At 50.1% G+C, this 12053-nt stretch overlaps 1 protein-coding gene across 2 annotated transcripts in view; it reads right to left on the bottom strand.

The window, feature by feature from the left end:
- Positions 1 to 11769, bottom strand: part of WSCD1 (WSC domain containing 1) — a 64349-nt gene extending 52580 nt beyond the window's left edge. Inside the window, exon 1 of one of the 2 annotated variants that reach the window (XM_025362118.1) lies at positions 11529 to 11769. The gene's annotated coding sequence lies outside the window, so the exon portion shown is untranslated. Of the gene's footprint in view, positions 1 to 73; positions 176 to 11528 lie in introns of those variants that run through there. The other variant, XM_025362115.1, reaches the window with a different exon arrangement.
- Positions 11770 to 12053: the final 284 nt, after the last annotated feature.

Below are 12053 nucleotides of genomic sequence, written 5' to 3'. Positions count from 1 at the left end.
CTGTTCCCCCGAAGCCCCCAAGTCACAGCATCTACCCTGCTCTGCCAGGTGCACCGGTGGACCCTGTCCTCACCCGGGGCTGGCTGCTAAGATGCTCCCAGAAGCTGAGGCCAGCACAGGCAGCAGGAGCAGGTGGCGGTGCTTCTTACCGGGTCTTCCTAAAAGGGAGTTTCATGCCTCCGACTCCCGCTAGGGGCAGAGCTGCTTGGCCTGGTTCCGAGGAGCTGGCTTGCAACAGGTGCAGGTGGCAGGGAAAGTGCTTGCCTGGGGACCAGTCACAGTCCCTCCTTACACGGGTCAGTGAGGTGGCACCCAGAGTAGGAAGAGACACACTGCAGTTTGCATAGCCATGTCTGGCCAAGTGCAGAATTAGAGCAGAGTCTGCACCATTGGCATGAAGGCCGAGTGCTCTGAAGATTTTGGGGCACCTGGGTTTAATATCCTTAAACCCAGGAAGAGGATACAGTAAGTGAGAGACGAATTCTGTGCTGCCTCAACGTCCCAGCCTTGCAGAAAAGCCCCCTTCACATATATATCCTTTACAGAATGTGAACGTGTGTGTTGTTATGATTACAACAGCAACCCACTGTGCGGTCTTGCAATGCTGTTTGGTTTGCAAAGCCCTCTCCATGACCAGCTACATAATTTGAAGGGCCTAAAATAAAGAATTTCAAGAGATAAAAGGAGGATATTAAACCAGTACAGGTCCCTTCTGAGCACAGAATTCAGAGCCTTTCACAGGTCTCATACCCATGAAGCCAGCCCTGGCCCTCTCGTACCCATTGTCCCACTTAAAACTCATGAGAAGTTTATAGATGCCTTCATGTGCCCATTTGACAGAGGAGGCCCTAAGGTGGGTGACCACAAAAGGCTCACAGCCAGTTGAACCCAGGAGAACTCAAGCCCGGCTCCTCCGGGGAGCCAGGCACTTCCCGGCAGCTACTATTCAGGAGAAGTGGCCGTCTGCAGCATCAGACGCTTGATACAGAATAATCAAGCAGAAGAGTTGATGTGGCTGCCACCAGGGAAGGAGGTGACTTGAGAAAGGAAAAGGCTGCTGGGTATCCATGCCATCTGTGCCGATGTCACGATGCACCTGCCCTGCAAAGCCCCCCCCCCCCACACCCACCAGGGGAGCACTAAACAGCCCCTGTGTGGGTAGATGCTAGAGGCAACTACTGACTCTAGGGAGGGAGGTTGAGGAAGGAAGTGCATGAAAGAACTCAGGAAGTAGTTGAGAAGGACTTGGGAGTCAACATGGCCAGGAGTATTTCAGTGTCAGGACAAAGCCCTTCTTTCTAGTGATGGTGACCAGTGAGAAGTGATAGGGAGGACTGATAACAGAGTCACTCCTAATCACAGTCCAATGCCTTGCCCCTCAGCTCTTCTCTCCACATAGTTGGGACTGTTTCACAGTCACTTGCATACCATCCCTGTCCCAAAAGCAATGGGTCCCACAAAGCTGCCATCATATGTCCATTTACTGCTGAGAAAGGTATCCCCCTGCCCCCCAGGAGTCTGGGACTAAGAATCAGACAGGTCTGACCTCACAACAATCCCATCTTTCTGTGTTTGGCTCTTGAGTCGTCCGCTCCTCTCTTTGCAGACCTCAACTATTGGATCCTAGGTATTTACATCACCTCCTAACTTCATGTCATCTGATGGCTTATTCCTCCTTCCTTCCAGCCAGCCATCTTTTCATTTATTTACTAAGCAAGGCACCCATTGTGTGTTAGATTTTGTGTTGAACACTGGAGAGTCTTTGATAAAAAGAACCAGTCCCCTGCAGGAGTTTCCAGTGTGAAGAACTGGACGAGAAAACAGACCAGAGTGAAAACATACCACAAAGAGAGAGCTCTGCTGTATCAGTCAGGATGCCTGCAGCCTCAAGTAACAAATAGCAAAGTAAAAGTGGTGTCAATCAAAGGGTTTATGTTCTCAGACAGCAAGACGCCTGGAGGTAGGCAGTTCCAAGGTTGGGTGATTCAGCAGCTCACTGAGGTCAGGATCAGGGGTGGCCTCTCCGTGTTCCCTGGACCGCCCCCCCTGACTGCAAAATGACAACTGAAGCACTGTTTGTGACTTCCCCAAATGACAATTCCCTAAGTCAAGAAAGGAAGGAACACTTCTTCCCATGAACTTCTTTTTTCACTGGGTAAGGAAACTTTTGCCAGATCTGCCTTCTGGCACGGCCCATTGGCCAGAAATGAACCCTATGAGTACCCCTTAGCCAATACCTGGCCAAGAGGAATGGGTTTGGCTAATTATAATTCATCCTCTGGGGATAGGCCAGTCTTCTCAGAGCACATCCCCACTTCATCAAAATTGTTTCTATGTTAGTAGGTGGCTGCTGGGATGGCAACTAGCTGTGACGGATGGATAGATAGATAGATAGATAGATAGATAGATAGATAGATAGATAGATAGATAGATAGATAGATAGATATAGATGATAGATAGTGCATTGGAACCTAAATGACTCACAACATCAGTGTGGAGGAATTCAGGGAAGACTTCATGGAGGAGGTGACATGTAAGCTGGCTTTTAGAAGGGAAGTGGGCATTACCTGGGTCACCAGGTGCAGGGGCCATTCCAGACAAGGGTGGGGGGGCATCCTTTGCAAAGGCAGGGAAGAGTGAAACACACAGGATGTCACAGAAACTGCCAGTGACTTTGCACTAACTGGTGCAAGGTCAGAGGTGGTTGGAGAGGAAGCTGAACCCTGACTGGCCACTGAACCCCCATTCAGGTCATTGGCACCAGTGGACAAGGCAGGGCTGTGGACCATGCCTGAGCCACCACCCTGATGAGTTCCCTTCACGGTAGTCATCTAATCATCATCAGCCGTGGAAAAAGTCATTCAACCAGTGATGAGTCATCATCCATCCCACACTTCTATGTCGTGTTGACAAAGGCAGCCTGACCAGTCATAGTCGTGGGGGTAACAAGCCCAGGTGGGGGTGAGGGCCGGGGGTGGGGCTCAAATCTCTCTCGCCTTGACCAAGTCACAGTCTCTCTGGACCTCAACACTGTCATCTGCAAATCAGAGACAATGCCTCCGTTATGGGGGTGCCTGTAAGGACCAAATAAAATGTCTGTTGAGTGTAAGCAAAACAACATTTGCCGTGGAATATGCACATAACACATTTTAGTAAATATTACAAGAAGGGGTTTTTCCCAAAGCTTTGCTAAACTCCAGAAATGCCACATGTGCAATGTTCTCCTGAGCCACCAAGCTTATGATACCTTCTCTTCCTCCAAATGCCACCTCCCCAGAACCTGCCCTGTCATTCTGGCTAAAGCATCCACCTCACTGTCCAGTTTCCAGTCTTCATGAAACTCACTGTCCTATCATCTCTCTGTGTATTTGTCAGTTTATGTGTGTCTTCTCCTCCCCAACCCTCACAGCCCACACTGCTAGAATTTAAACTCCAATATGGCCCAGGAACTTACTATCACATTCAGAACTGTATCCTTGGTGCCAAGTTTAATTATTGGCACATAAGCATACTTACTAAATATTTATTAAATAAATAATTGTGTTTTTAAAAACATGATGTGCCTAGCATGACATATTTTTAATAAACCCCAGAAGGCTTCCCACGGTGGTCACGTTTCTTCCCAAGAATTCGAGAGGCTGCTTCCCCTTGCTCTGGTCATAGACTGATCCCTGTATCACAGACTGAGTCCTGTATCCAGTCCATTGGATTCTACTGGCCACCAGGGAGACCCAGAGGGTGAGTGCGGATGGCTCACTGCACCGCGTGCCCCTGCCAGGGACTGTGGTGGGATGAGGAAGCAGGTGCTCCATCGACACCCAGAGGCACCTGCGTCTCAGTAATCTCCTCCTTTACCCATGCAGCTCTTGGCTGCTGCTCCACCAGGATGCTGGCCCGCAAGGTGACACAGGCTTGACTATCCCACCTGTGAAGGTTGCCTTTTGCTCCTCTGGACATCACATCATCTGAAGAAGCATCATTCAGAGATGGAGAGAAACTTTGGCAGCACCTCCAAAGGGAAGACGCAGTTTCTTCTTTCTTTGCTTTGCTTTTCCCCCCATAGTGCTGTGAAGTGATGCCCGCTCCGTGCAAGCAGACCTGAGGCTGGGTTCAGCGCTTTGCTGGGCTGTGTATTTACTTGCTTTCTCCTGTGAGTGCTGCAGTGACTTAAATATGCCTCTGTAAAGATGCCAGTGACACAGATGGTAATTGTACCCCCTGCTGAGCTGTGCCTGCAGACACGGAGGTGTCGGGGGTGGGAGGACGGCAGGGAGAAGTGGAATAGGGAATCTGTACCTGACTGCGAAGGGAGGAGCCTCCTGGAGCACTGGTCTGGTCTAGAAGCAACTAGACTTCCTAGGCATGGGCCATAGGTACCCAGAAAGCTTCAGTAATTCAGAGGTGGCAAAGAGAGCACAGTGAGGAAGCCTGTGTTCCTTTTCTGGCTAGAGGTGAATAGGCTGTGTGGTCTCACCCAAACCTTACCTCCCTGAGTCCTGTTTTGCCTTTCTGTAAAATGGGCAGGTTGTCTAGTTGCTATTGAAGAGCCTTTCTTTAAGGAAGGCAGGGGAATAAGAAGAGGGTGATTTGGGGCCAGTTGTGCTTTTTTAGTTTGGGCAAATGACATCATTTTCCCAGATGTAGTTTTTTAATCTGCAAAATGGGGAAAGTATTTTATTTCTAGTGCAGAGTTTCTGGCATAGGGTTTATATTCAAGAAATGATAGCTATGATGATTCTTCCAGCTCTAACCAGTTCTGGTGTGGGGTGTGATATAGCAGGTGCTGGAATAAGCGTTGTCAGATCTGGGTTTATAACATCCTGATCCCACATCACCCCCTCTACTGGCACAGGGGCAGCAGCTGGGAAAGTCTGAGGGACAGAAAGCATTGAGGGACCACGGATTGCAGAAGTCGGTGGGGTTAGAGGCAGGGCCTGTGGGAACAGCCATCCACCAGCAGGTGCACGGGTACTGGGGCAGCAAGAAAGCCCTGGGGCAAGAGGATGGCAGAAGTGGTCCCTGCTTTGCTCCTCCTGCCTACCTTGGGTGCACCAGCCGGTAGACACAGGGGCTTAGTGAAGAAAGCACCTCGTCTTTATCCCATTTTTATGAATTTTCCTGTAAGTCACTCATCAAAGGTCTTGAACTTGCAAGTCATCTTCTACATTAAGCTACTGGACCCCTCAAGCTGATAGCATTGATAAGAGAGGAGGTGGGTCCACTTTAATAAACTTTTCGTTTTGGAATAAGTTTATATTTACAGACATGTTGCAAAGAGAACAGAGACTGCTCGTGTACCCCTCACTGGTTTTCCCCATTGTTAACCTCTTTTATTACAATTGTACTTTTTTTTTACTGGAGACAGTCTTGCTCTGTTACCCAGGCTGGAGTGCAGTGGTGTGATCTCGGCTCACTGCAACCTCCGCCTCCCAAGTTCAAGCGATTCTCGTGCCTCAGCCTCCCGAATAGCTGGGACTACAGGCGCGAACCACCACGCTCAGCTAAGTTTTGTCTTTTTAGTAGAGACGAGGTTTCGCCATGCTGGCCAGGCTGGTCTTGAACTCCTGGCCTCAAGTGATCTGACCACCTCGGCCTCCCAAACTGCTGGGATTGTAGGCATGATCCACTGTGTCCAGCCTACTATAGAACTTTAGTCAAAACAAAGACATGGGTTGACATTGACACACAGCTATTAACTAAACTCCAGACTTGACTTAAGTTCCACCGGTTTTTTCACTGATGGCCTCGTTCTGCTCTAGGATCCAATCCAGGGTACCACACTGCATTGCGATGTCATGTCTCCCCACTCTCTTCTGGTCCTTGATGGTTTCTCATTCCTGCCTTGCTTTTTGTGACTAGGCGTACTAACCACGTAGAGTGTCCAGTGGGCTCATTTCAAACAACTGGACATCACAGACTAAAGGAGATTTTGAAGCTGGTGGCATCATGTGACTACTGCTACCGCCTCTTGGGGTGTGGGGCCTGTTGGCCAACCTCCAGTGAGAGAGAGCTGGTTGGTGTCCTAAGGAAAGGCAGGGAGGAGGAGAGGCTGCTGTGGAAGAAACTCTAACAGAACTGGGGCTGGCAGATGGCAGGTGGCTGAAATGAAATTCTGGAGAAAACATGATGTGAAGTTCCGAATGCGTGGCTAACGGATTCCGGGAGGCACACCTGGTCTGGGTGAGGGGCCTCTCCCTCCTTCCCTGTGCCCCTCTTCATCCCAGCGGCACAGGAAAGGGTCACCAGAGAGGCAGAGTGGTTTCTCCCCAGCCTCTACTTCCACCTCTGCTCCTTGACCCCACATGGGCAGATTTATCCACTTAAACAGCCAGTCGCGCCTGCCTTACTTCAACTCAAGAGAGAACAACACACTGATGTCAATGGGTGCCATAAATGCTTCGTAAGCATCCTTTCCAGGGCAAATTCATTCTTTGTTTGGAAGTATTTTTAAGAAAGTGGAACACTTTTAGTTCTTTCTAATCCCTTTCCTCGCCCTCTCCTTTTTAGGGCTTTCTGTTGGAGCATATAAAACTAGCTGCACGGCTGGCTCTTTTCTGTGTCATCTTGTGACCAGGAGGTGACAAGCCAACCCTCTAAGGGGAAAAAGCACAAATAAAATAGTATCCCAGGTCCTCGGTGACACGCCTGAGCTTCTCTACCAATGGAGGACCCTTTATCTCTGAACATATGGCAGAAAAATAAAGGATATTTGTACTGGTGAAAAAAATCCTGCTCACTTAGGTGGTTTTATTGTTTGTTTGTTTGGGTTTTTTGTTTGTTTTTGTTGTTGTTTTGGTTTTTTTTTTTTAGGTTTTTTTGTTTTGTTTTGTTTTGTTTTGTTTGAGACAGAGTCTCGCTCTGTCGCCCAGGCTGGACTGCAGCGCCGCGATCTCGACTCATTGCAAGCTCCGCCTCCCGGGTTCACGCCATTCTCCTGCCTCAGCCTCCCAAGTAGCTGGGACTACTACAGGAGGCTGAGGCAGGCACCCGCCACTACGCCTGGCTAATTTTTTTGTATTTTTAGTAGAGACGGGATTTCACTGTGTTAGCCAGGATGGTCTCGAACTCCTGACCTCGTGATCCGCCCACCTCGGCCTCCCAAAGTGCTGGGATTACAGGCGTGAGCCACTGCGCCCGGCCTCACTTAGCTGTTTTTATGAGCCCAAACTATGAGCCCACCATAGCCAGCATGGGATCAGTGAATTCCTAATGGATGTCTGCCGACCAAGTGAACGGAACGCTTGGAAGCTCATACTCACGCTGTTTCAGTCTTTTCAAACAAACTTTCTCCGTCAGTCACCTCCTCTGTCCAGCCACTTCCGCCTCAATCTCTCCCTCCTCTCCCCCTACTCCTCCTTGAAGCCCCTCCATGTGGAAACCTCCCCGTTTCACGTGTCCAGGTCATCTGCCCCCAGCTGAGGACGGTAGGATTGCTGGGCCTCATGCTAAGCATTTCACATGCTGTTTTATGTAATCTTCCTCACAACCTTCTTCAATGTGTCCTGTTTTAGCCTCATTTTGCAGATGAGAAAACTGAGGCTCAGGGGGTTAAGTGACTTCAGTCAAGATCATACAGCTAGAAAGGGAAAGCTGGTTGGAGCTCAGGTCTACTTGGTTTTGAAGGACCCCATCCCCATGGGCTCTAACAAGTCACCCACATCCACCCACCTGTCCATTCCCCACCACCCCACCCACGGAGCATACCGGGACAGCTGCAGCTCCTCTCAGGGAAACCTTGGCCTCCTTCCTCTGTACAGTCATCTCGTGGCCAGCACATACATGCTTGTTCTCCGTCTCTCAGATGATGAAGGAAATTCCACAGAAAGGGCACTGCTGAGTCATTACTCACACAGGGTATGGCCAATGTCCATCCCGTGAGCCCAAGGGATCAAGGAGGGAGGAGGAGCTGCTATTCTCTTCGAGGTCCTTGAGCTCAATCAAGGGATCCTCTAGCGAGAAGAAGAGGGAGAAAAAAGAATTCCCAGACTCAGCCCTGCATCCACCCAAGTGCCAGATCCCCTAGGTCTGTGGGCTCACTGTCAAGAGAAAACCATTTTATCACAAGATATAAATAGAAAGGGAGGGCAAAGTAACCTGAATAAATAAAGAACTTCTATCACAAGATATAAATAGAAAGGGAGGGCAAAGTAACCTGAATAAATAAAGAACTTCTATCACAAGATATAAACAGAAAGGGAGGGCAAAGTAAGCTGAATAAATAAAGAGCTCCTCTGGGTTTTTGTCTATTTCCTTCTGTTTCCACCATGTGTTCTCCCCAGCGGGAACTGAGGGATAAGGTGTCGAGAAGAAACAGAATGCCTGTAATCCCAGAACTTTGGGAGGCTGAGACGGGCGGATCACCTGAGGTCAGGAGTTCAAGACCAGCCTGCCCAACATGGTGAAACCCCATCTCTACTAAAAATACAAAAAATTAGCTGGGCGCGTGGCTCACGCCTGTAATCCCAGCACTTTGGGAGGCCGAGGTGGGTGGATCACCTGAGGTCAGGAGTTCAAGACCAGCCTGGCCAACATGGTGAAACCCCATCTCTACTAAAAATACAAAAAGTTAGCTGGGCATGGTGGTGCATGCCTGTAATCCCAGCTACTCAGAAGGCTGAGGCAGGAGAATCGCTCGAACCCAGGAGTGGGAGTTTGCAGTGAGCCGAGATCATGCCACTGCACTCCAACCTAGGCAAGAAGAGCAAAACTCTGTCTCAGACACACACACACACAAACACACACACACACACACACACGAGAAATGCAGAAGATCAAGACTCTCCGCAGACCAGGCTGACTCTGGTACTTGTGAATCACATGATCACGTGTTCCCCAAGTCTTCTCACCCCTCAGAGCCTCAGTTTCCTCCTCAGAAAAATGCAGATCATGAAGTTAGAGAAGAGAAGACCTGTTGGGTAACTGCCTTGTGACTCACACCTTCCAGGCATGATTTTACTTATTTCTTTTCCTTCAGAGATTTTGTCCTAATTTGTAGTTATATTCTCATGTGGGTACTTACTGGGTTAATGTCTGCTTCTAACACTGGACGTATCCACAGGCAGGGGCCATGCCAGGGTTGATGAATGCTGCTTCCCCAGAACCTAGACAGCATCTGCACAGGGCAGGGCTCAGGAAGGGTATGTTTGATGAATGGTACCCAATAGCTTGCTTCTCTATCCATCCCCTCCATCTCTACCCAGGGCTGTGTTGAGGCAGGACTATGTTTCCACGTCTGGGAGGTGTGAGAATTGGACACCGGCTGGGGTGGGGGAGGAGGTGGTCAAGGGCTAGGAGCCGGTGGAGGACCTGAAGACACAGAGGGTGTCCGTAGCATTCAGAAAGGCTCTGCCCATCCTGCTTTCATCAGTGTGGGCCGCTCAGAAGAACAAGGAATGCATTTTCAAAGAATAGGAGCAGCGTCAGAGGAGAACACTTCAAAGAAGTGGATGGAGTGGATGGAGAAGATGAGTATTCAAGGATGAGGACGGGATGGTGTGGTTTGCCTGGGTGTAGAATAGCAGACATACGTAGAATGCTAGGGGAAGGGGAGAAGTTCCCGGGATGTGAACACAGGTCGAGGCAGGAGGCTGGAGGTGCGCAAGGAAACCCCAATGCACTTGGCCTTCTCCTGGAGCTTGGTGCTGAGACCGCTGGGCATTCTTCACCAGTGGGTGGAAGCCCTGATATGGAGGGAGGGATGGTGCATCCTGATCATCGCCCGGGTCTGCCGTTGTCATGGCGACCGGTAGTGGGGAGCGTGGAGCAGGGTCTTTTGGTTTATGTATGAGTTTGACCCTCAGAATCCCAGGCTGAGCTTAGGACAAGGAGCTGGGGCCACCTGCTCCCCTTCAGGATCCCCAGGTGCAGAGGCAGTTTCAGCGCCTGCCCGCCTTCCTCTCCCTGCTCCCAGCTAGCACAGCCCTGGACGGTGGACCCGGCGTCAGCACCCCTCCTGGTTCCTCACACCTGAGGGCTGACAGGGCTCAGGTGTACATCAGGCTCTCTGACAGCCTCCACCCAGTTCCCACCAAGCTGGGAGGAGCCGCGAAATGGGAAGTGACAGCAAGCACTGGGAGTCACTAAGTCTCTGTCACCTCGATTTGCAGGCGGACGGAGCTGGCTCTGCACGAATGCGGCACTTCAGAGACACCCTTTACCCTTCAGGATCCACCTCGCCCTCCGCCCTTCCCTCACCCCAGATCAGGCTCAGCTGTCTCCTGGACCCTGGGCCCCCTCTCCGGGGTCCAGCTGCAGCCCCAGCCCCGCTCCAGGGCTCATCCTCGGTGTCCATTCAGAGCCATCCTTGATCTTTCATAAGGTCAGACCTCACTCCTGCACACCCAAACCACAAGCACTTCTTTACCCATCTTCAGGATCTTGCCCTCAACATAAAAACTCTCTTCCTCGCTTGCTTAAAATTACCCTTGAAAGGGTTGCTACGAGAACATTCAACAATCATGGGGTCAGGCTCTCAGGAATAATTAACTACTCCATCTGTGTTCAATTTATTTGTCTCCTTTTATTTTTACTGACAGACTGACAGGGTTTCAAGCTACCATGACTTTCTCCAAACAGTACCGCTTTTTGAAACCATCTAGGCAATGCCCTCTTTGTTACGCGACAAATTTTGGAAGGAATCTTTCCTGAGGGAAAAATAATTTCATCCTATATGCAGGGATTTATAGCATCTGAGATGCAGGTTTGGGCAAGTCATCCCCTTCTTATGATCCTTCAAGGCCCTACAAGATAAGACACAGACTCCATAACCAGTCTACACCTGATCCAGCCAGACTCGCCATCCACGCTTTTCCAGCCTTGCCCAAGACTTTACCCTCAGCCTCTGGATTAAATTTTCTCTCTCTCTTTTTTTTTTTTTTTTTTTTTTTTTTTTTTTTGAGATGGAGCCTTGTTCCATCATCCAGGCTGGAGTGCATCTCGGCTCACTGTAACCTCTGCCTTCGGTTTGGATGATTCTCCTGCCTCACCTTCCCAACAGGCGCCCGCCACCACGCCCAGCTAATTTTTGGTATTTTTAGTAGATAAGGGGTTTCATCATGTTGGCCAGGCTGGTCTCGAACTCCTGACCTCAGGTGATCTGCCCACCTCAGCCTCCCAAAGTGCTGGGATTACAGGCATGAGCCACCGCACCCAGCCTCCTGGATTAAATTCTCTGACTCCTCCAGACAGAATAAAGTGCCCCCCAATCCAATCACAGGCACACATATGCAAGCACACACACATACACATGCATGAGTGTAAATACACATATACACACACGGGCATATAAAAGATTCACACACAACACACATATACACACACAGGCATATAAAAGATACACACATAAACAACACACACATATGTGCTGCAGCACATCCACATGGACACGCGAGCACAGGCATGTATACGGAGGCATTCCCAGGTACACATCTGTGTACACATCTATGTACCTGCACACACACACACACACACACACACAAATGCTCTCTTGTGGGTTCGTTTGCATTATGACACTGAGAGTTTGTACTTACTGGAGTGTCTTTGGGTCCTGGTGTTGGTCTGACCCCCCTCAACTCAACTCCTGGGCCTCAGGGAGCTCACCGTTCCAGTGCCTGCTGAGGGATCATTTAACACCTTGGTCAGTCAGGAAGTGGGGCCCCGAAACTGGTTCTGCCACTGCCTTTTGCTGCAGGACTGTGGGAAGTCCCTGCCCCATTCTGAGGTCCATTCTCCCACAAGGAAAATGGATGTGGACTGGCCAGCCACGGGTCCCGCCATCCATCAGCCTGTGTGGCTCAGGAGGCAGCAGGCCAGTCCCTGTTCCTCTGGTGGGCAGCAGCTGGGAGATCACTCTGTAACTCGCCAGTGTGGCCGGCACAGTCTCCCAGCCCAGCTTATTTACGACGCTTTTAGCGCCTAGTGGACCCATTTCCGAACTCCTCTCCAAGAGATCAATTATCCTAAAGGGCTGATTTGTATCACTGTGGTTGGACAATGCCTAACCAGAAAGCACTCCTGCCTTTCAACAATTTCAAGCCAGGGAGAGCTATGGATTT

The sequence above is a fragment of the Theropithecus gelada genome, chromosome 16, assembly GCF_003255815.1.
Source record: "Theropithecus gelada isolate Dixy chromosome 16, Tgel_1.0, whole genome shotgun sequence".
Lineage (NCBI taxonomy): Eukaryota > Metazoa > Chordata > Mammalia > Primates > Cercopithecidae > Theropithecus > Theropithecus gelada.
Note: the sequence above shows the minus strand (reverse complement) of the source record. Positions and strands in the feature narration are given on the sequence as shown.